The sequence below is a fragment of the Pipistrellus hanaki genome, assembly GCF_964339955.1.
Source record: "Pipistrellus hanaki genome assembly, chromosome: 1".
Taxonomy (NCBI): Eukaryota; Metazoa; Chordata; class Mammalia; order Chiroptera; family Vespertilionidae; genus Pipistrellus; species Pipistrellus hanaki.
The window spans coordinates 25,689,285-25,713,030 of NC_140503.1; positions in this window are offsets into that span (position 1 = coordinate 25,689,285).

Consider the following 23,746-nt stretch of genomic DNA (forward strand, 5'->3'; position numbering starts at 1 on the left):
AAATTATATATATATATATATATATATATATATATATATATATACACACACAGAGAGGAAGGGAGAGATAGAGTTAGAAACATCAATCAGCTGCCTCTTGCACACCCCCCTGGGATGTGCCCGCAACCCAGGTACATGCCCTTGCCCAGAATCGAACCTGGGACCTTTCAGTCTGCAGGCGGATGCTCTATCCACTGAGCCAAACCCGTTTCAGCAGCACCTGCTTTTTAAACAAGATCCCAGGGGACCTGGATGCACTGGCTCTAGCTTCCTCCTTACTCATCTCTCTTCCCTGAGGCTATCAATGTAAATAACAATGGTGCAGTGGGGTAGGGAAGTGTAAGTTAGTAGCAGAAGCCATAGGTCTGTGTTCCAGTTAGGGCTGTGTCTAGTAGTTAGGGTAGTTTAGTGCAGCAGCTACAGGGAGCTGGGGCTGTAGGGTCTGCCGTTGCCCACAGCGGGGGACTGCACGACCATCCTCTCAGTGGGGCTAAGAGTGCCATTGGAAAGTCAACACGTCGAGCTCCTAGAATATTAGTCCATATAAATGTTGGCTGTGGTCAATTCTATTTTAAGTTTCAAGGGGTTCTGTTAAAGAATCTCTCAGAGCTGAAACTGGTTTGGCTCAGTGGATAGAGCGTCGGTCTGCGGACTGAAAGGTCCCCGGTTCGATTCCGGTCAAGGGCATGTACCTTGGTTGCGGGCACATCCCCAGTAGGGGGTGTGCAAGAGGCAGCTGATCGATGATTCTCTCTCATCGATGTTTCTAACTCTCTATCCCTCTCTCTTCCTCTCTGTAAAAAATCAATAAAATATATTTTTTTAAAAAATCTCTCAGAGAACCTTTAACATGATTTGTCCTCTCGTTTAAGAGAATGAAGACTTGGTCCTGGCCAGGGTAGTTCAGTTGGTTAGAATGTCGCCCCGAAATGCCAAGGTTGAGGGTTCCATCTGGATCAGGGTGCATACAAGAATCAACCAATGGATGCCTAAGTAAGCGGAACAACAAATTGATGTTTCTCAAATCAGCTTAAAAGAAAGGAGGATGAGGACTCCATCAGAACTTACTGAACTGGGGCCAGCCATGGCAGTCTGGTGCGAGGCCCTCCTGTAGAGGAACTAGTTCAGTAAGTTTTTGGAATACCTGCTGTCCTGGGAAAGGGCCCAGGCAAGGGGCTGCTCAGGGGAAAGGACATGGGGAGACGTTAGCATTTGCTTTGGGAAGTATTTGTATAGGTTTTGCCTATAGGAGGTAAGGAGTCTAGTAAATGTTCACAGTGGATCTGCTGTGGCTCTAGCTCCACGGTACAGGCCAGAGCCTGGTCCCAGATCAGAGTCTGGGAAGACCCGAGATCCTTTGTTAAGCTGCTAACATGCAAGTCCAACCGAGGGCCCAGTGTTACAGGGGTTGAGGACAGGGGAAATGGTTCCAACCAGAAAGTTGCCTAAAACCAGGGTATAAGCACATGGCTCACTCGTCAGAGGTCTGAGCAATCAGCCTCCTTCAGTGCTCACTTAAAAAGAATGTGTAACAGTCGCTGGAATGGAAACGGGTTGTGCATTCTACAATTGTCAGAGAGATGCAGTTGAGTTTCTCAGAGTTCAAGGGTGTTCATATGTGTGCAAATGACTATAGTTACTTTAAATAAATTTTCAATCTGTTAAAGAGGTAAAAACTTGCCCTGGCCTCTGTGGCCCAGTTGAGTGTCAACTGAAGGTTGTTGGTTCGATTCCTGGTCAGGGCACATGCTTGGGTTGTGGGTTCCATCCTTGGTAGGGGGTGTGCAGGAGGCAGCCGATCCATGTTCTGTTTTCATATCGACATTTCTTTCCTTCTCCCTTCCTCTCTCTAAAAATCAAGACAAAAATCTAAAAAAATAAAAATAAAAAAATAAATTAAAAAAAGGTAAAAGCTTAAAAATCTATTTCTAAAAATTTAAGGTCATGCACATTTCGTTATAATGTATTTTTTTTTCTGTAAAAATAACTGCTTGTCCTAATTAGTCACACATTTAACACATTAAATGCCCCCAATTAAGCCTATTTGCAAACATCATTACATTTCTTTTAAATATTTTAAACATATTTCCAAGTTTTAATGAATCTTTCCAGGATGTCAGACTGCCAGCCCAGGCAAGACTCAGATCCAAGCAACAACGTGTTGCTCAGATGTAGGAAATCAGGTTCTCTGGAGCAGTTCAAAGCTTTTTGAAGTTTACTGACAATTCGCCGGCACCTCCAGAATTAGAATTGCACACTAATTGCAATTACACATTTCAGGTGAAAACCACAAATGCAAGCCAGGTTCTCTTAAGGCAGTGTTTCCCAAAGTGTGGTACGCGTACCCCCAGGGGTACGGGAAGACTTTGGTGGGGGTACGCGTTGCACCAGAGTTTGGTGGGGATATGCACTGCACCGTGCTTAGCTGCGCCTAATTCTATGTTCTCATGAGTACAAGGGGTACTCAGCGTTATGAAAATTATAGAAGGGGTACACATATGTCAAAAGTTTGGGAAACAGTGTCTTAAGGTATCCAAGCACCCTCAATTATTCCACTGGTTGCCATGATTTGTACAAAACTGCTGACTACACCAAAGTATTAGTAGTAAGAGTTTGGTTTCCTTATTTCTAAACAGGTGATTTTTTAAAAAAATTCTTTATTGATTAAGGTATTACATATGTGTCCTATTCTCCCATTACCCCCCACCTTCCACTTATGCCCTCACCCCCCTGTTGTCTGTGCCCACTGATTAGGCTTATATGCATGCATATAAGTCATTTGGTTGATCTCTCCCCCTTACTCAAACTGACCCCTGCCTTCCCTGTTCTGATTATTGATGTTTCCATTTGCAACAGCATGGATGGGGATGGAGAGCATTATGCTAAGTGAAATAAGCCAGGCAGAGATAGATAAATATCACATTGGTCTCACTCATTTGTGGAATATAATGATCAACATAAACTGGTGAACAAAAATAGATCCGGAGACAGAGAAACAACAGGTGATTTTTTTAAGTCCCTTTACAATTTGTTCCTGGTTTGGGGGAGGTAGGGGGGCGTGGGTCAAAGGTTCAGAATCCTGATACTCTTATATCACTAGCAGATTCTAAACCAGGTCGCTCACTTCCAGGGAGATGCCACCCACGGCCCAGGCAAAGTTGTGGCGCTGATTCTAACGCACTGTGGGCTATGTCCCCAGGGTCCCTGAGCCCATGCCTTCCATCTGGCATTTGTTCTGCAACCCATTGCATCATGCCCCGATGCATCCTGGGATTTTACCTCTGCCCAATCCCCATCCCCATCTACTGCAGCTCACTCTGAATGACTAGGTAGGTGGAGTCTCTACCCCAACCCAGGTGGCAGTCGTTTTTACATCTGTGGGATGAATTCGTTGCCTTTCTCCTGCTTGTGTGGAGCATGCATGTCCTTGTATGTCTACCGGCCTCTGCCCATATGTATATAGGGACTGGCTTGACAGCTTTGTGAAGGCTAACTGAAAAAGAGCTTCTCTCTGGCCTGTCAACCTTGTAGCAAAATCCTAATGGCTGTTGTGAGCCCTGTCTTCAGGAATGCTGTGCCCTGCACCACTGGGCCAGCTCAGAGCTGTGCCCTGGACACGGGATCAGCCACTGGGCTGGGCTGCCAGGACGGAGCCGGTTGGAATGCTGTGGGCAGCCACTGGAAAAGGGCAGGCAATGGCTCTCCCCTCGAGCCTCTGGAAGGATCAGCCGGGCTGACCCATTTTTGCATCTCCGACCTCCAGAACTGGAAGACAGCGTTGTGTATTTCACCCACTGCGTTCGTGGCCATTTGTAGCAGCGGCAGGAAACCAATAGGTCCAGGTCTCTGGCAAGCCCGGCTGCCCCCATGACATCAGTGGCCCAGCTTCCAAGGCCTGAGCTGGCCACTCTGGTCCCTGGGTGGCTGCCTTAGCTGCTGGACCAGTGCCCCTAACCCTGAGAATGCTAGTCCACAGAGTGGGGGATGGATGCTACAAAGCCCTGAGCCCCCACAAAAGGGCCAGAATGACGGCTCAGCAGAAGGTGGGTGGGCTGGTTAGTGGCACTGGGTTGGGGTGCTGAAGGTTTTGGGGTGTCTCACAGAACCCCGAGCTAGGCAGCAGCCGAGCTTCAGGTAGGGAGCGGCCGCAGGACCTGGAAAACCCTCAGGAAGCTGAGAGCCTGCACTCTCCCACCTGCCTGTGGGCTTCACTCCTCCCCCTGCCCAGCTGTCTCTGGTCATGACCCCCGTGGTGGGAGAGGCATACCCCAGTGCCCCAGGGTTTAGCTTCCTCTGCACAAGAGGCCGGTCTCGGTTCCAAGTTTGCAGGAGCCGCCTGGCCTGGCCCAGCCTGACACGCTGACGCCCAGCAGTGGACAGGCTGAGGCCATTTCTCGGGGTTTAGGTGGGACAGAAAACCCAAAAGGTGGCCTTAGAGTAAGGTGACCAGACGTCCCGCTTTTGACGGGACAGTCCCGATCTCTAATCATTTGTCCCGCCAAAAGCGGGATGTCTGGTCACCTTACCTTAGAGGGCTCCCTCAATTCATCCATTTTCACCCCTGAGGCTGGGATGTCCTACCATCGCTGCTGGTCGACTTGGTGTCATTGCCCTACCACTTGATACAGGAACATGAGTCCTGGTTTTGTCTCAAATTCCCATTAACACCGTCTGGTAAGATCAAGCCCCAGGATCACAGCCTGCAGGCTGGGCCCGCAGAAGGAGAACCCTGGAGCCCAGGCCGGGTCCTCACTGGGGACCAGGACACTGAGCCCGCTGGCGGGGAAGCCTGCCCTGCTCTGCCTGGAGAAAGAGGCAGCGGTGTTGGGGAGGGGCTGCGCCCTCTCTGTGGCCTCCGGGTTTCTGTGCGAGCAGGCGGCAGCTGGCAGGTGGGAGCATGTACCTGTGGGAGGGCCCTGGTGGGCAGCACGTGGGCACGCAGAAAACTGCTCCTGGGCACGTGTGGGAGGACCCAGGCTTAGAGATAAATCTCTCATTTTATAATTCATGGCTATGGGAAAGCAGGGTTCTTTATGTAAAACCTCTCTCTCTCTCCCTCCTTCCCCACCTCTCTCTCTCTCATACACACACACACACACACACACACACACACACTAGATGCATGAAATTCATGCAAGGGGCTTCACCCTCACAGCCTCTGGCTGCCTCGTGGCCTTGCGGCCCCGCCCACTGGTCATTCTGGAAGGTGGTTCCGTCATCCGGTCTAATTAGCATATTAGCTCTTTATTATATAGAATATATATATATATATATATATATAAACAAATTATAATTTTTTTTTGAGAAAGAGGAAGAGAGACTCAGTTTGTTGTCCCACAACTTATTTATGCATTCATTGGTTAATCCTTGTATGTATCCTGACCAGGGATTGAACCTGACATTTTGGCATATAGGGACGATGCTCTATTTAAAAAAAAAAAAAAAAAAAAAAAAAAAAAAATATATATATATATATATATATATATATATATATATATTATTGATTTTTACAGAGAGGAAGGAAGAGGGATAGAGAGCCAGAAACTTAGATGAGTTAATGTACTAACTGCCTCTTGCACACCCCACACCAGGGATGTGCCCGCAGCCAAGGTACATGCCCTTGACCAGAATCGAACCCGGGATCCTTCAGTCCGCAGGCCGGCACTCTATCTACTGAGCCAAACAGGTTTTGGCAGGGATGATGCTCTAACCAACTGAGCTACCCTGGCCACAACCTATAAATTATATTTTAGAACACTTCTCTATTCACTAAGGGCTGCCTGGAGGAGGGTGGATGTGAATGAAATCCTGGGGCAAAGCAACTAACCCAGAGTCCACTAAGCCCCATGAAGGCTCTCCACTACCCTGCACAATTACCAGAAAAGGCTGCTTTTGAGAAAGCTTGTCTTCAAATGTGCTAGGTGGATGCTGCCCTCCAGTGGCCGAATGCGTCCTTACAGCGTTCCACTGAGGAGCAGGGAGCAGAACCACAGCCCCTCCATCCACCTGGCTTCCATTTGCCCTGCTCCTAACAGGTCCCAGCTGGGTTACTCCCAGGGTGGCGAGAGGCCTTGATCTGTGCCACAGAGGGACAGCAGGAGCAAGCAGGCACACTTAGCAGGAGAACAGTGGCGGACAGTTGGCGAGCCCTTACCTTGTGTTGGCTCTTGATGTTGTTGGGGACCTCTGCGTTGTCTGAGTGAGTGCAGGGAAGTGAGGGCCCCATCCGCAGTGCACAGGCTCGAGTGAGGGGCTGCTCGACCCATGGAGCAGTTGCCACAGGTGTCACTGAGGAAGCATCAATCCTGGTGTCCGGAGCAGCGGATCCCTGGGAAAGGCCTGCGGGGAAGACGAGGTGCTGTAACAGGCAGTTTGGGAGCCAAGTCCTGGTCCCTGGGGGGCTGCTTTTCAGGGAGCCCACATGTGCCCCGCCAGCCGCGGTTTGCCGCTCTGTTGACTAATGAGTTTGCCGACCACTGCCTTAGGGAAAAACACTTAAAAAACATTTAATATATATATATATATATATATATATATATATATATATATATATATATATATATATATATATTTTATTGAATTTTTTACAAAGAGGAAGAGAGAGGGATAGAGAGTTAGAAACATCGATGAGAGAGAAACATCAATCAGCTGCCTCCTGCACACCCTCTACTGGGGATATGCCGGCAACCAAGGTACATGCCCTTTGACCGAAATCGAATCCGGGACCTTTCAGTCCGCAGGCGGATGCTCAATCCCTGAGCCAAACCGGTTTAGTACATTTTAATAATGTACTAATGTCTCTAACTTGAAGTCAAAACTTCTGGGTTAGGGTAATGCCTTACGCAGTAGTCGGCAAACTCATTAGTCATCAGAACGGCAAACTGTGTGCGGCTCGAGAGCCGCAGTTTGCCGACCACTGTGCTAATGAGTCAGGACCCATCCTCCCCGGGGAAGGGAGGCTGTGCAGGTAAGCCTGGTGTTCTCATGGGGCGAGGAACCAGGGCAGCACACAAGCTGCAAGGCAGGCTGGTAGGGGCAGCCAGCTCTGCCACAGCTGCTGCTGCGCCAGTTGAAGTCCTGGGCAGCCTAACAGCTGAGTAAGGGCACCCAAGGGAGACGGGAAAGCCCTCTGGGCAGTGGCCACAGGCCTGGTGTTTCCCAGGCTCCAGGTCTTGCAGATGTTGGGGACTTCTGCTTAGCCTTTTGGTGATTTGGGCAGAAAGCAGACCCTGCGAGTCCTCTGGCCCTGCTTTGTGGAACCAGACTGAGCCTTCCTGGCTGGGGGGGGAGGGGTTCCCAGCGTCCTGCGGGCGGGAGAGGAATGGGCTGCTTGTCTCTCCACCCCACTTAGGGGATCAGGCCCTCAGGCGTGAAATGGCCCGGGTGTGTGTGAAAGGGAGAGGGAGGGGGCTTGGCACAGACACCCCGCTGCGATGGGAGGATGGAGCAGGGAGCGTGGACAGTGTAATCCAGCTTCTGCTTCACAGGTGGGGGTGGCAGCTGCCAAGCTGTGTAAGCTTTACGTGGGGCCTGAGGCCTGGGAGCCAGGGATGAAATCTGTCACCCGGCCCTGGAGGGCCAGGGGCTGGGCTGGTGGCTGGTCCCGCTGCTCTTACGCAGACAGGGGGTCCCTCAGTAGGAACCCTGCACAATGATCCTTGCTCTGCGCCCCCAAACCAGTAGAATTGCCCTCCTGCTCCTCTTACTCCAAAACCAGGACCAGAGGGCTCCCCTCACTCCCCCCCTCCCCCCGGCAGTGCTCCTTTCTTTAGTGTCCGTCTCCCTCACAACTTCCTGGTTATACCATTTTGTATTACCTGATTTTTTTTTTCATGAAGCAAGTGTTATTTTATAATTGTATATAAACACTTTTGTTTGAGGAAAACTACAAATTGGATGATCCTCAGAAAAACAGGCTAACTCAACTAGAGCAATAATTTCATTGAAAAGATCTATGGTGGCTCCTGGCTGGTGTGACTCAGTGGTTGAGCGTCAACCCATGAATCAGGAAGTCATGGTTCAGTTCCCAGTCAGGGCACAGGCCTGGGTTTCAGGCTTCATCCATGGTAAGGGGTATGCAGAAGCAGCTGATCAATGATTTTCTCTCATCATTGATGTTTCTGTCTCTCCTTTTCAATTCCTCTCTGAAATCAATAAAAATATTTTTTAAAATATATTTTATTGATTTTTTTACAGAGAGAAAGGGAGAGATAGAGAGGAATAGAGAGTGAGAGAGAAACATCGATCAGCTGCCTCTTGCACACCCCCTACTGGGGATGTGCCTGCATCTAAAGTACACGCCCTTGACTGGAATCAAACTTGGGACCCTTAGTCCACAGGCCTACACTCTACCCATTGAGCCAAACTGGTTATGAGCTAATTTTTTTTTTTTTTTTTTTTTTAAAGAAGAACTATGTTCTCACATATTTCTAAGAAAAAAATCTCAGAACCCACTTTGAGAAAATTCTAACTGGGAAATATAAGGTTTTAGAGTAAATGTCTTTTAAATGTGAAATATCAATATGAAAACTTGTTTAAAAATCTTAAGATTGTTTATTAAAATAAACACAACTTGCCGTAGGCGGTTTGGCTCAGTGGATAGAGTATCGGCCCTCGGATTATAGGATCCTGGGTACATACCTCGGTTGCAGGTTCAATCCCTCGGCCTGGTCAGGGCACATGTGGGAGGCAACCAATCGATGTGTCTCTCACAAAAATGCTCATGGATCTGTGCTCCCTGAAACAGGCAGATCTAAGGCCCCGTCTGAGAGGCAGCAGGCTGATGTCGGATTGGTGCCCAGAGCTGTTTTTTCTTGGTGCAGCTAAACCTTGCTTCCAGAGAAATGCGGTCTTACCAACCGCTGTGTGAGAAGAATGGGTGATGGCATGGAGAAACGCTCCAAATGGAAGCCCGAAGTAGAATAGACAGGAAATTGTAGGGTTGCTTAGGGGAGGAAAAACTTCTCTCCTTCTAAGTTCTCAACTGGGAGCCTGCAACAAAAGACAGATTAGCAAGAGAAAAGCAGGCACACCCGTTTAATCGGAGTATTGAGTGGCATGGGAACCTTCATAAGGAAACGAAGGCTGACGAAGTGGTTAGACTGAGCGTTTTCATGTCAGGTCTGGTGAAGAGGGGGAAGTGGAGAAAAGCTATTGGACAGGAGGTGGAGCCGAGTGTAGTCACCTGCGTAAACGTAGCAAGGCGGCTCATTCAGCTTCCATCTTGGAGATGGGGGTGTCCTTTCCTCTGGGCACAGGGCGGGCACCGCGCACCTGATGGCGTCACGATCCGCTTCAGGGCAATGTCAGAAAGTCCTTCCGACACCTGCCAGTTTCTCACGTTCCTTCAGCTTGAAATATCCAATAGGCCAGGTGCCATGTGACACAGCAGATGGACCACAGCCTTCGAAAGCTCTGGCTCCAGAGTCTAGCAGCTTATGTTCATACGGAGCCCTGTTCCCAGGGCATGTAGTTCCTCCTGGGGTTTGTTAAAAATAAGACAGCAGGCCCTGGCTGGTTTGGCTCAGTGGATAGAGCGTCAACCTACAGATTGAAGGTTCAAGGATACATGCCTGGGTTGTGGGCTCATCAGGAGGCAGCCAATCAATGATTCTCTCTCATCATGGATGTTTCTTTCTCTCTCTCCCTCTCTGAAATCAATAATAATAATTTTAAAAAATATATATATTAAAATCACCCACCCCCCCCCCACACAAAACAAAGAAGACAGCAGGCCCCAAATGGAGTCACTTATGCTTCGAAGCCCCATGTCACCAAACCAACACTTAATTTTGGTTTTGGCTCTCCTGGAAATGGAATCTTAAACCAGTCAATCAGGAATCCCCTGGTCAGCACTAGCTAGGTGATCTGCCCAATAAAATCCTGCCAGCTCTTGAGCAGCAGTGGGAAACGTTTTTCTGCAAGGGCCATTTGGGTATTTAAAACATCATTTGCAGCCCATACAAAATTATCAGCTTAAAAATTAGCCTGTTCTATTGGTCATTTAATTAACTCACCCGAATGCCTTGGCAGGACCAGAGCAAAGGATGTCGAGGGCCTTCTATGGCCCGCGGGCCAGACATTCCCCACCGTGCTGAGGGAAGTAACCTTGCAATAACCAGCCTGCCTTTTGCCTAGGGAAGCTTCCTTGTTCCTGCTCCTTCTGCGCATAAAAGTAATTCATTTCGTGCAGCTCCTTGGAGCTCTTTTCTAGCTGCAAGATTGGGTGGTTTAGGTTGGTATTTGCTGCCGAGACCGGTTTGGCTCAATGGATAGAGCGTCGGCTTGGGGACTGAAAGGTTCCGGGTTTGATTCCGGTCAAGGGCATGTACCTTGGTTGCGGGCACATCCCCGGTGGGGGGTGTGCAAGAGGCAGCTGGTCGATGACTCTCTCTCTTATCGATATTTCTGGCTCTCTATCTCTCTCCCTTCCTCTCTATACAAAATCAATAAAATATATTTTTTTTTAAAAATTAAAAAAAATAAATAAATTGGTATTTGCTCAAATAAACTCCTAAAAAAATCTTAATATGCCTCAGTTTATCTTCCAACGAGTTAAAAATAAGCCCACTTTGAGGCTGATTTGGAGGATTTAAAGGGAAAGCACCTTTCCCTCACAGCAGAGCACCTGGCCCTCAGTCGTAAATACAGCCTATCGCACTGTTGTGTTTCTATGTCAGTGAGTATCTACATAGAGACATACCCAAAGTGTTCACTGTTTATTTCTTTCCTTTTTTAAAAAATGGAAATGACACCATTAGTATCACCCTAGTTATTAGTAGCAGGAGAGGAGCAGAGGAAGGCCAGGCGATTCGTGCCGCTTGGCCAGGAAGCTGCCGTTCCGCACCCCCAGGAGCCACGGGCCTGTTCCACACAGATGCTGGGGGAAGGCCGTGGGTGGGACAGCATGCCCAGTAAAGGCGGGGTGACACAGGGAAGGTACTTACTTGCCTGTCAGTCACACCTGGGAACAGGTCATTGGCCAGAGTAGCTGTGGCCACTGCAGCTATGGGGAGATTTGGAATATTTAATCCCCTAAACAAAGGAGTTCGCTCTCTTGTGCTTTCAGGACTTTGGGACTCTTGTTGCAGGGGGCTCTCTCTTTTGGTTCCCCTACATTTACCCACACAATGGACTAATGGACTGAAGCTAGCCTGTGCTGTATCGACCCAGCGCCACCCTGGAAAGGAAACCTGGGCGCCAGCTCTGCTTTCAGCTCTACTGCATCCCCAGCTGCACCTCTTCCAGGACTGGGTTAAGGAAATGGGACTGTAGAAACCCAGGGATGCAATCCCCCCTACACAAAAATCACTCCTCCTCCCCTGCAAGTCTCCGAAAATTCTTAAGATATTGCCAAGACCCCACCCCCAGCACCCAGTGGGGAAAGAGAAACCCCACTTCCACCAGTAACAGAAACAGGATTTTATTTTATTTCTTGATTTGAGAGAGAGAGATTTGCCGTCCCACTTATGTATGCATTCATTAGTTGATTCTTATCTATGCCCTGACTGGGCATCAAATCTTGGCGTATCTGGATGCTCTCTAACCAGCCGAGTACATGGTTAGGGGACTGTTTATGTCTGAGTGGTCATGTCATTGCTGACATTAGCTATCCTATATAATAAAAGCCCAGTGACCGAATGGCAGAGCGACCAGAACGACAGGTCGACCAGAAGCTATGAAGTGCCCTGACCACCAGGGGGCAGACGCTCAATGTGGGAGCTGGTGGTCAGTGCGCTCCCACCAGCCCAGCGGCACTCCCTCCCTCAGTAGTCCTGCAGGTTCAATCTCCAGAGAACCGCTCGGGCACTGATGGACCAGCGCCACCACTGTCTGCTGGATCCCAGCAGTGCTGCCGGCCTCCTGGAGCACGGCCTCGGGCCCCGCGGCAGCTTCCCGCCCTAGAGGCTCCACAGGAAGAAAGGACATAAAAGCGGCCGCCAGCAGCGCCAGGGGTGACCCGCGGTGACTGTTCTCCCCATGCTTCCTCCAGGCCACTCGAGCTGGCCCCTACCTGCCCTGCTCCAGGTGAAGAGTGAGCACTGCATGCAGAAGGAATGTAGTAAAAAAACAAAATATCGATGCCCAGGAGAATGCTGCAGTCGAGTCCGGCTCAGGAGGGCAGAGAGGAGGGAGAATTCCACACGTTGGCCGATGCCAGGGTATTTCTGAGTGACTGCCGGGCGTGTGACAGCTGTGTGACCGAGAGGAAGGAGTCCAAGTTTCTCAGCAGAACGTGAAGGACTTCTTCCATGTTCTGAACCTGAGTAAGAAATGGGATGCCTCACAGCACAGGTGCTGGCAGAGTCCGTGTGTGCTTCGTCTGTTGATTTCCTGTCAAGAGCACGGATCTGGGTTGCAGGATCCCTAGCTGCACAGTCAGTGTGTGTGCAGGAGGCAAGCAATTGATGTGTCTCACATCAATGTCTCTCTCTCTCTCCCCCTCCCTTCCACTCTCTAAAAATCAATGGGAAAAAATATCCTCAGGTGAGGATTAAAAAAATTCATTTTAAGAAAAATAACTGTAGCCCTGACCGGTTTGGCTCAGTGGGTAGAGTGTCGGCCTGCGGTCTGAAAGGTCTCAGGTTCGCTTCCGGTCGAGGGCATGTACCTTGGTTGCAGGCACATCCCCAGTAGGGGGTGTGCAAGAGGCAGCTGATCGATGTTTTTCTCTCATCGATGTTTCTAACTCTCTATCCCTCTCCCTTCCTCTTTGTAAAAATATCAATAAAATATATTTTAAAAAAAGAAAAAAGAAAAATATCTTTCAAAACAAGCCAAAAAATTAGTGAGAAGTTCAGTATTTTATATAGATTTCTGCAAATCTCTTTGATGCCTGCCTTAAAACAGCAGCCGGACGCTCAGATTTGCTTCGGCACTCCATCTATTGCAATATTACATGTGGTACAGCATCTGGAAAATTCTATTGTATATGCACGAGAGAACCAGAGGGCAAAACACGAACGCCCTGGTATTGTTATAAAGGTCGTTCTGACCTCACGGATGTCCTGATGGGGTCTCGCGGACCCCCGGGCGGAAAGCAGAGCTGCCCTCGGGGGACTTGTGCTCTGGGCGGGCTCCTCCTGGCCCACACCGTCGTGCCCGCCGGCTCTCCGTGGCATTCGCTTCTGCGGGAGGCAGCAGCTGTTCCTGTGGGAACAGCTGTTCCTGGAACGCTCAGGTGGAGGGTTCCTCCCCACAGGTTGAGTCTGAGCACCGAGCCTGCTGGAGGAGCTGGAGGAGCCGTAGACCATGTCCAAACAAAGGCTGGCAGGGCGGGGCAGATACATGCCTCGGCTCACTGGTAGCCACGTGGCTGACTGAGGTCTGCTCCACGCTCTCTGCCATCCCTAGGACCAGGACCGAGCTCCAGTTGGCTGCAGGGACAAAACGGCTTGACTTCCTCTTCCATAAGTCTCTTCCAGTTTGGCTCAGTGGATAGAGCATCGGCCTGCAGACTGAAGGGTCCCAGGTTCGATTCCGGTCAAGGGCATGTTCCTTGGTTGCGGGCACATCCCCAGTAGGGGGTGTGCAGGAGGCAGCTTATCGATGTTCCTCTCCCATCGATGTTTCTAACTCTCTATCCCTCTTCCTTCCTCTCTGTAAAAAAATCAATAAAATATATATATATTAAAAAAAATGTCTCTTCTCCACCTCATTGCTGTCCTCCCTGCGGTCACCTTCCAACTAAACCACTTGCCAAATCCTCGTCTCCGGGCCCATTTAGGGGGGACCCCCATCTCAGGAGAGGGGGAACCCACACCCAGCCCCGGGCCCTCCCTGGCCACGGCCCCATGTGTTCCTCCTGCAGTGCATGCCAGGACATGTATTCTGGCTTAACAACCTGCCGGCGAGGAAAACCACCACCTCCTGGCTGGCAGGTTTGCCGACTCCCGTGGTGTAAGGACTCCTAACGGCCGCACAGACCTCGAGCAGAGAGGTGCACCTGCACATGCTGCTGCTACAATGCTGACACGTCTACGGGGTCTGCCTCCTACTCTGCCCCCGCCCCCACGTGCTGTCCTGTCACCTCAGCACTTAGCAGAGTGTCCACTCTCCGCAGGTACCCGTGTTTGTGGCGCCGCGAGAGCAGCAGAGCCGTGGAGGTGGGTAGGTGAGAAGGGCGGGTGGGGAAGGGTGTCTGGGCAGAGGGCAGGGGACGCGTGGGCCTGGGAGAGCTGTGGCCGCCTGCCGGGCCTTCCAGCTGGGACGCTGAGGCCACCGGGCCTGGCGGGAAGGGAGGAAGAAGTTGAACACACAGGGGTCAGCGAGAACAAAGCTACAAAGAGGGTGCAGGAGAAGAGCATGTGTGAGGAAGGTTGGGTTCCTGGGGAGGTGGGGAGCAGCCTCGTTGGGGGACAGCACCCCTGGTTTGGCCTGCTGTCCACGAGCTCCCCTCAGGCTGGAACCCAGACAGGCCTCGCCCGGGGGCCCTCCTGTCATCAGCTGTTTTGAAAGTGGGGGCCCCGGCCTCACCAGCCGCCCAGCAGGGTCCAGTCTGACTGGAGGACTTGCAATGAGTGTCTTCACAACTGCCACCTCGGGGAGCTCCTGGGGCCTCTACCTGCGTGAGGCCTGGGGCCTGGGGCGGGCGGAGGAGCAGGGGCAGGCTGGTCAGTGAAGGCCCAGGGGGCGAGGAAGGCAACAGCAAACCTGCAATCAGGGCTGGGAGGCCGGGGGTGGAGGCTGGCCGGGGAGGCCACGTTTCCGGAGCTGCTCCCAGACCTTGGAGCCGTGCGCCCTGCACCAGGGCTTCCTGGAAGCACCTGAGCTTGGAGCTGAAGGATAACGTTCCAGACAGAGCTGAGGGGCGTGCCCTGCCCGGCGGGGCTGGGAGGCAGCAGAGCAGGGGTTCAAACCCAGGCCTGTCCACTAGTTTGCGCCTGTTTCCTTCCTTCTGGGTAAAGTGAGGGGACAAGGCCAGAGCCAGTTTGTCGTCTGTTCCTCGGGTCCTGCAGTTCTCCGTCGGGTAGGTGAGTCCCGCCAGCTCCACTCGGGACAGAGGGAACCAGGCCCCCTCTTCCTCGGCCCTGAGGGCTCTTCAAGCCCCCGGCACTGGGCAAGGTGCATGGGGGTCTCTGTGCCAGTTCCCCAGACACAGGCCAGGGCTTGGCTTTCACGCCAGGTCTGCTCTGCCAAATGTCGCCTTTTAATACCCGACACACGACTACCTTCTTGCCATAGTCTAAGGTAAGGCTGATGGCTATGAATAAAAAACTTGTTTCCAAAATTGTTATTGTTGCTCATTTGAGATAAATTGGCTAAGTGGTTGCTAGCTCTTGTTTCTCCTGCATGAAAGTTATACTAGTATCTGCATTTCAAAACCCTTTGGCCATTCACGGACCTACTCAGTGCACTCCGGAGCCCTAACTGTGGCCCTGGGCACTCAGGCACGAGAGGAATGGCTTTCGTTGAAAAATGTACCCTAGCTTTCTCCTCCCTCCTCCTCCTCTTATTTCTCATTTTTTTCCTCCTCCTCCTCCTCCTCCTCCTCCTCCTCCTCCTCCTCCTCTTCCTCCTCCTCTTCCTCCTCCTCCTCCTCCTCCTCCTCCTCCTCCTCCTCCTCTTTCTCCTCTTTCTCCTCTTTCTCCTCTTTCTCCTCTTTCTCCTCTTCTTCCTCTTTCTCCTCCTCCTAAGGAAGAGTGTGGGTTCTAGAATCAGACCTGATTTTCAGTCCTGGCTTTGGACTGCCAAGTGTCAGCCTCTTAGCCTCAGTTTCCTAATGGGTCAAAAAGAGACCATCATAAAGTCTCTCTGTGAGAATTCAGTGAAATCATGCGTATAAATATCCCCCCCCACCCCACCCCATGGCGCTTGTACTTAGCAGGCCTCCGACCATGCCGCTGGCCTTGCCATCCTCCGGAGAAGCCGTGACTGTGCACCCAGTAGTGGCCCAGCGCTCACCCCCCACCCTTCTCCCTGGGGTGACCCTTGTGGAGGGCCCATTGGCTACCTGCTGCCAGTGTTGAGATGGGCGTGTCCTTTGAGATTCCAGTTGTTCCGCCTCAAGGATTCAGTCCTGGAAAAGTTGTAGGATGAGTATACTATTTATAAAGCAGAATCTGGAAGAAGTCAAGTGTCCAAGAAGAAACTGACCAGCCTGGCCAGTGTGGCTCAGTGGTTGAGTGTTGACCTATGAACCAGGAGGTTACAGTTCGATTCCCGGTCAGGGCACATGCCCAGGTTGCAGGCTTGATCCCTAATGTGGGGCATGTAGGAGGTAGCCGATCAATGATTCTCTCTCACCATTGATATTTCTGTCTCTCCCTCTCCCTTCTTCTCTGAAATCAATAAAAATATGTTTGTTTGCAAAAGAAACTGATTAAAGAACTTAGAAACTGTCCACAGGATATAATCCCATGCATATGATAAAAACAAGAATGCTTTAAGGACATGGAAAGTTTTTCATGATACGGGAATTGGCAGAAAAACTGGGACACAGAACTATTTGTAGTTTGTTCATAACACTGTAAAACAGGAAATGTGTGCATGTAGGAATAGGCTGAAAACACACACCAGCATGCTAGCAGTTGCTGTATTATAGATGATTCTTTTCTCTTTTTAAAATAGTTTTTGCTACTATATTAATACTTAATTTCTATAATAATCAAGTATTAGTCTGAAAATTCAGCATATTCAGAAAAACACATGTATGTATATGTGTGTATGTGTGTGTGTGTGTGTGTGCACGTGTGTTTGCACATGAGGGTGTAATCACTATGGAATAAAAGAGTTTTTTTCAAGTTCTATTTATGAGGAAGTAAGTACCTTGTGCATAAAACCTAAGTCTTTGGTGAAAAAAAAATCTCTTTTCTTCAAGTTGTTAAAATATTGAAAATATTTCTTATTCCATATAAATTGTTGCTGTGGGAACTATGGGATGATGAGTGAAATGACTAAATAATTTATTGAGAGAGTATGCATGCTCATAGTAAATATATATAGGACAAAGCATATATAATAAAAATTTCCCATCCCAAGGAGCAACTATTATTAAGTTTTTAATATATTCTTCCAGAATTTTTATGCATATGCAAGCATATATGATTAAATATGTACTTTTAATTTAGTTTTATAGAAGAGAGTAAGTTACATGTTATGCTTTATAGTCTTTTTTAAAAAAATAGCTTTACTGGGATATAATTTACATCACCACAGTCTGCGTTACAGCCTGGAGACGGGTCCATATCAGCAGGGAGAGATCCCTCTATCGTCTTCCTCGCATGGAGGGACCGTCATTTCCTTAACCAGCGTCTTACCCGTGGTCCCCAGTGTTTTGCTATTAATAGTGATGCAGCAGAGGCAATACATATTTGCTGCCATGACCGTGGGTGCGTCTGTGGGGTTCATTGCCAGTAATGGGATTGCTGCCTTGATGGGTATGTGCTTTTGTAACTGGACGGACTGAAAATTACTTCTAATTCATGTCCCCATGAATTAGACAATTGAGAGAGCCCATTTGTTTAAAGATGAGTTTAGAAACAATCCAATAGGACCAAAACTGCATAGTCTAATTTGATAGGAGACGTGGTAGAGATCACTGTCCATGAAACGTCTCAGTATATTTGTGTGTGTGTGTGTGTGTGTGTGTGTGTGTGTGTGTGTGTGTGCCGCTACGTAATTTTTTCATTGTCTAATGTTTATAAAGCGTGAGTCTGGTTCTTTTTAAAAAGACTGCTTTATTGAGGTTTAAAAAGCTGCAGATGCAATATCTACAAAATATTTACAAAAATCTGTGGATGTTTAATGTATACAATTTGATGTGTTTGTGTCTGGCACATTTTACGTCTCTTCATCCCTGGAAATCATACAATTTATGTATGTGGGGGCCAATGAATCAGGCATCGCTGTTGTTATGGGACTTAAAATGGAAAACACTGAAGCTGACCGGGAGGGAGGGCTGAGCCGGGTCTGGGTTTTTGCCCTGAGTGGGGGCCCAGGGCTGCACCTGGATGAATGAGTAGACTGAGCTGGCATCTCCGAGGACAGTGCGGGAATCCTGCTTCAGGCCAGCAGATGGCGCCCGCGCTCCCCAGTGGCCACCGACCGTGTAGCGGGACTTAATATAGTAACCCCATGTCGCCCTGAACATATAATTTTCAAACCTCCTATCCCACCACAAGGAAAACTTCGGAGGGTTTTCTTCTGGGAAGAGCAATTAGCCTAACCTCTTAGGGGGAGAAATTGCATCGCTGAGCTTGTCTGGGAAAGTAAAATATCCTCCCTAAGTGGCCCTAGGTGGGTGGGGAGACACCGCAGAAGGAAGGCCTTGCAGCAGGAGGTGGCCGTGGGAGGGCTGGGAACTGCATGGCAGCGGTTAGGGCTCCGAGTGGGAAGTGCCTTGGGTCTGAGGACATCCAGTGGCCAACCTGTGGGACTCTGGGTTGGGCCAGAGGGTAATAGAGACAGGAGGGCAAGGTTAGGCGGGGAGGTGTGGGGTGGGGTGGGGTGGGTGGGGTGGGGTGAGGAAGGGCCCTCTCACCTGAGCTCTGCTCCGACCTCTGGGGACCAGGCCAGGTCACCCCCTCTGGCCACCCACCTACGTTGACGAAATGCCACTGTGGATGCAGCTGGGACACAGAGCCTGCTGCTCTTGTTGGGGGAGAGCAGAGCAGGGGGTCTCTTCCAGGTCAGGGGTCACTGCTGTAGACTGGACACCCTGGGGTGGGAGAGGAAACTGGAAGGAGAGATCTGGGAGTGGAGATGAGCAGAGCTGGGGGGGATGAGCTGGAGAGTCTACACAGCAGGGGGAGAGCGACTGCTGGGGGTGCTGGGGGCGGGGGGAGTAGGGCTGGGAGCTATGGGCACCCACACCAGAGCCTGGGGGAGGGGAGAGGGGAGCATGATGGCCCTGTTACAGGGGAGGCTGAGAGCTGCTTGTCATGTGTCCTGTTTTGAAGAGGAGGCCTTGCTTTGGATGGAAAAGAGCATGACCCGTGCCTCTCCTCAGGACAGCGTGCTCTTGGTGGAAAGAGAAAACACACCAGTGTGTGAACACCATGCAGTCACCATAAGGCTGACAGTAAATAAAGCCCAGGGAAGCCTCCAGATGGCCAAGCCGACGTGACCTTCACCTTTCTAGACCTCAGTTTTCTCATCTGGAAAAGGGAAACAGTATTAGCATTGACCTCAGAGGGCTGTTAGATGATAATGCCTATAAAGCATGTAGCACAGTCCCTGGTACCTGAGAATTCTCACAGTTGATTGTGGTTGCTGTCATTTATCATAATTACAGCTGCCATCTACTGGAAGAGGTGAACAGGGCCCGTTTTCTGAGGTCAGGTAGGTCAGCTAAAGACGAGTTGGAGGATTGTGGGTGAATGGTAGGTTTCCCGTAAGTGCAGACTGACTCAAGTTCAGACCTGTGATGTGGACTGGGCCCCTGGGGCAGCCTACATTTCTTGGGTCCCCATAGATGAGCAACCTTTATCAGAAGGTCACATGCTAAGGGCTTGCTCTTCAGAATGTGGTCCAAGGACCAGCATCACCTGGAGCTGTAAGAAATGCAGACCCTTGGGCCCCAGCCCAGGCCTCCTGACTCAGCGTGTGGCCTTTATCAAGTAAGTGGTCCATGTGATTAGTTTGGGTGTCGGGTTGTGAGAAGCCCAGCTCTCAGCCTCAGCTCATGGGAGTAGCAGTTTGGTGGGGCAAGGAGAGAAAAGACCCGAGAGGTGGGTTGGGACAACCCATATCCTGCTCCCTAAATATTTCCACATGGAAGGTCTTAACTGGGATCCAATATTTGTTTATAGTTTGCTTTCCTTTGAAGTAACATTTATATGCCATGAAATGTATATGTTAACGTACCCTTTGAGTTTTAACAAATGCATCTACTGATGAAACCAGACACCAGCCAAACATTACCAGCAACGAGAAAGCACCCCCCCATCCCTCTTCCCCATCAATCCAGCTCCGGCCCCTAGAGGCAACTGTTATTCTGATCAGTTTTAGAATTCCATGTAAATGGAATCCTATAATATGCTCAAATCAGCATAATGCTTTCGATACATCCATGTGTGGGGGAGGAGAGATCACTTTCCTTCTACCCTTTTACGTTCTGTTTGCCGTGATGTGGACTCTGGCTCTTGGTTCTTGAGTTTGGCAAAGAAAGAATTCAGAGCCAAGAACTCTAGCTCAAGAGGAAGTTTATTGAGCATGCAAGGCGCAAGTCAACTTGAAGAGAAGAAGCGAGCCGGCTGCTCAGAGAGCTTGGAGTTTTATTAGAAAGTCACAGAGGTGGTAGAAGTGAGCCCGCTGGGCTGTGTGGACTCAGGAAACAAGTTACAGAAGCAAAAGGAGGGGGCCCTTGGAGACAGGTTCAGGGTTTAGCCCGGGAGGAGCTGCTGCTGCCCACTGCTCCCCTGGTTACAAGTCTCACAGGGCCCTGTAGAGCTTAGGAGAAAGAAAGCAAACATACATGCCTTCAGAGAGCCCTCAAGAGAGAGCGTGTGCACTGCGTCCTTTGTCTGAAGGGTTTTTATCTATTTTCCAAAGGCAGGAATTCTTAATAGAATTGTAATAGAATATCCATCAGCTTTCCAGGTGTGCCTTTAGGACATTGCTTCATCAAAACGAGCAGATAGGGTCCGGGTCCTGGTCTCTACTGATTGGTCAGCACGGACGGGGTAGGGAGGCATCAGTCAGTGCCTCTGGTTCTGAGGCAGCCATGGTGTCACTTTGTCTGGTTTTGTTGCTTTTCTGGGCTTGGAGCGGAAACACAACTGATGCCTAGATGTTATCTGTAGTTTGACCAAAACTCTGTCTCTGGGATCGACAGACCAAGTGTCTTTGTTCCTAAAATTATTTGATGCTGAGTGGAACCTCACTGTCCTGAGGGCTTAATGCTGAAGAGAGTGGCCATGCCAGAAAGAAGGAGGCAGGTGAGTCAGGGTGCGGGATGGGGTCAGTGTGAATCAGCTATTTGTTTCTGTTTCCCCATTCCACTTGCCAAGGAATTTTCCTAACCTCTTACTCTCCTGTCTCATTTACATGTTTACCAACAATGTTATGCAGGTTCCAGTTAACACCCTCATGAGCATTGGGCTTTATCAGGATGTTTTATTTTAACCATTCTGGCGAGTGTAGAAGGGTATCTCACTCATTGTGGTTTTGTCTTGCACGTCCTAAAGATGACTAATGATGATTGGTTAATGCTGCTGCTTATCTTCTTTTGTATCTTTACTAGAGATCTGGTGCACAAAATTTATGCAGGGGGGGGGGGGGGAGGGGATTGTCCCTCAGCCTAGCCTGCACCCTCTCCAATCTGGGACTCCTTGGGGGATGTCTGACTGCTGGTTTAGGCCCGATCCCGAACTGGCAGTCAGACATCCCTCTCACAATCTGGGACTGCTGGCTCCTAACTACTCACCTGCCTGCCAGCCTGATTGCCCCCTAACCGTTCCCCTGCCAGCCTGATTGACACCTAATTGCTCCCTTGCTAGCCTGATCGGCCCCAGCTGCCTTCCCCTGCAGGGCTGAGAGGACTGGGGGACTGAAGCTGGATGAGGTGGAGCTGAGGGGACTTGGGCGCTGCCATCTTATGGGCTCTGCCATCTTGTGAGAGCATGATGGTCAATTAGCATATTCCCTCTTTATTAGATAGGATTGATCATTCATATATCTTCTTTTGAGAAGTGTCTGTTCAGATCCTTTTCTTGTTTGTAAATGGGGCTCTTTGTCTCTTTGTCTCTGTGTTATAGGAGTTCTTTCCAAACCCTGGATAGTAGTCCCTTGTCGGGTGGGTTTTGAAAATATTTTCTCTGAATGGATTTTTACAGGAATCTCAGGTCTTGTGTTTGGCTTACGTGGGTGTAGGACTAAAGTTGAGTGGACCCCTGCCTTTGGGGTTGTGTATGGTGTGCAGTCATCTTCCCCTCCCTCTCAGGGCTGGTGTGCTGTGCAAATGAGGCAACACAGGTGAAAGTCCCTGTAAAGTACAACAAGATAAGCAAAGGTTTATCAGTGACCCTTTTAGCCAGGAGAGGCGGGAGGGCCACTGCCTTGCCTTCTGCCCAGTGGGGCAGTCTCTCTTGGGAGAAGACAGGAGAGAAAGCTACTCCTTGGCTGGAAACAGCCTTTGGTTTGAGTCCCTAAAACACAGCACAGAATTGGGCATCACACCTCCGTTCAAATCCCAGCTCTGCCAGTTACCATCTGTGCACGCATGTGCAAGCCCCATTTCATTTGAAAACTGGAAATAATAACACTGCCCCGATGGGGTGACTGTGAGAATGAAAACAACTTTTGCTCTTGGTGTTGCCACTATTATCGTTGCAGAACGCATGTCTAAGAGGGCTGCAAATGTGGGGCGATCCTCACAGGGTCCTTTTGTGTAAGTCGGACCACTTTCTTTCTTTGTTAAGTAAATTGTGGGTTGGTTATAAGATTCTCCACAGACTGATGGAGGCTGCAGGAGGCTGCGGTTGCCGAGTTCTGTCTCAGGAGGGCTCCATGCACCTGCGCCACCAGAAGCCAGCAGAGGGCGCTCACCGCCTCCTTAGAGCCTGTGAACCAACGCTATCTCCCACTGCTTCTCTGCTCCATATCCAAACTGGCCTCTGGGGCATTTTCTAGGGCGGAGTGCATTCTCCAGAAGGTCCCCCTTTGTGGGTAAGGAGCTGACAAACTCGAGGGACCCTGCTCCGAAAGGCCAGAGAGGGCAGTTCTGGTCTCTGTCCAAGGTTTCCCTGGGGGCAGGGTGCTCATGCAGGGCCAGAGGGCAGGGGGGGGCGGAGCGCACGTTTTATGTGTGCCCCGTCCCCACCCTTCACAACCTCTCTGTTACCTCCCTGGACCCCACTGGGGGCGCAGATAACAGCTGTGCCTTCCTCTGTCCCCGAGTTGAGCAGATTCTGGGACTTGTTCTCCAGAGACACTTGGGGCCCACCTGCCCCCTGCCGGCTTCAGTCTCCCCCAGAGAGTTGTTTGGGGTGCAGGTGAGGGGGGAGTCCTCTGTGTGCCCGTTAACTCGGGGACTTGCCCTTGACTCGGTCCAGTTACTTTCCCTCTGGCCCTCCCAGGAGGTGTTGGGGGCTGGGCTCACACACCCTGTAAGCACACCCCCCCCGCCCCCCCCCCCCCCCCCCCCCCCCGCCAGCTCTAAGATACTGAGATACAGAGCCCCAATTTAGAGCCACAGCCTCATCCTGACCCCCTTTCTGCCCCATCGCCCCCACGCGGGTCCAGTCCAACCTGCCCACCTCCCAGTCCAGAGCCCAAGAGGGGCCTTACCCCAGGAGGAGGGCCCTTGACCCTCCCTGACCACGGCAGTGACCTCTTGGTAAACCGCTTCCCTGCCAGCTACACACACCCCCCCCCCCCCTTAGGCAAACAGGCCCAGGCGCCGACACGGGGGCCCAGGGGCCGGCGCACGGGGCTGCTGCCTTGGCCAGACGGCCCCGCCCGCCCAGAGCAGCAGGGCGGGCCTCCCGGCCACCCACCCCACCTCCACCTCAGGCAGGGCCAATGGGTCCCTGCTCCTCTTTTCCTCCCAGCAGGGTGCAGGTCAATACTGGCTCAGGGTCCTCGTAGTTAAGCAATAGGGCTCTCAATGGCCCATCGATGTCTGACCAGGCCAGCCCGCTACTTGGTCACTGAGTGTGTGTGTGTGTGTGTGTGTGTGTGTGTCTGGCAGGCAGGCAGGGGCCTGGGGCCTTCAGAGCCCCTTGTTCTGGAGGTGTGCTGTTTGAGGGGGAGGCCTGGGGCCCTCTCCATGGTAAGCCAGCACCCCAACGGGCCACCAGTCTCT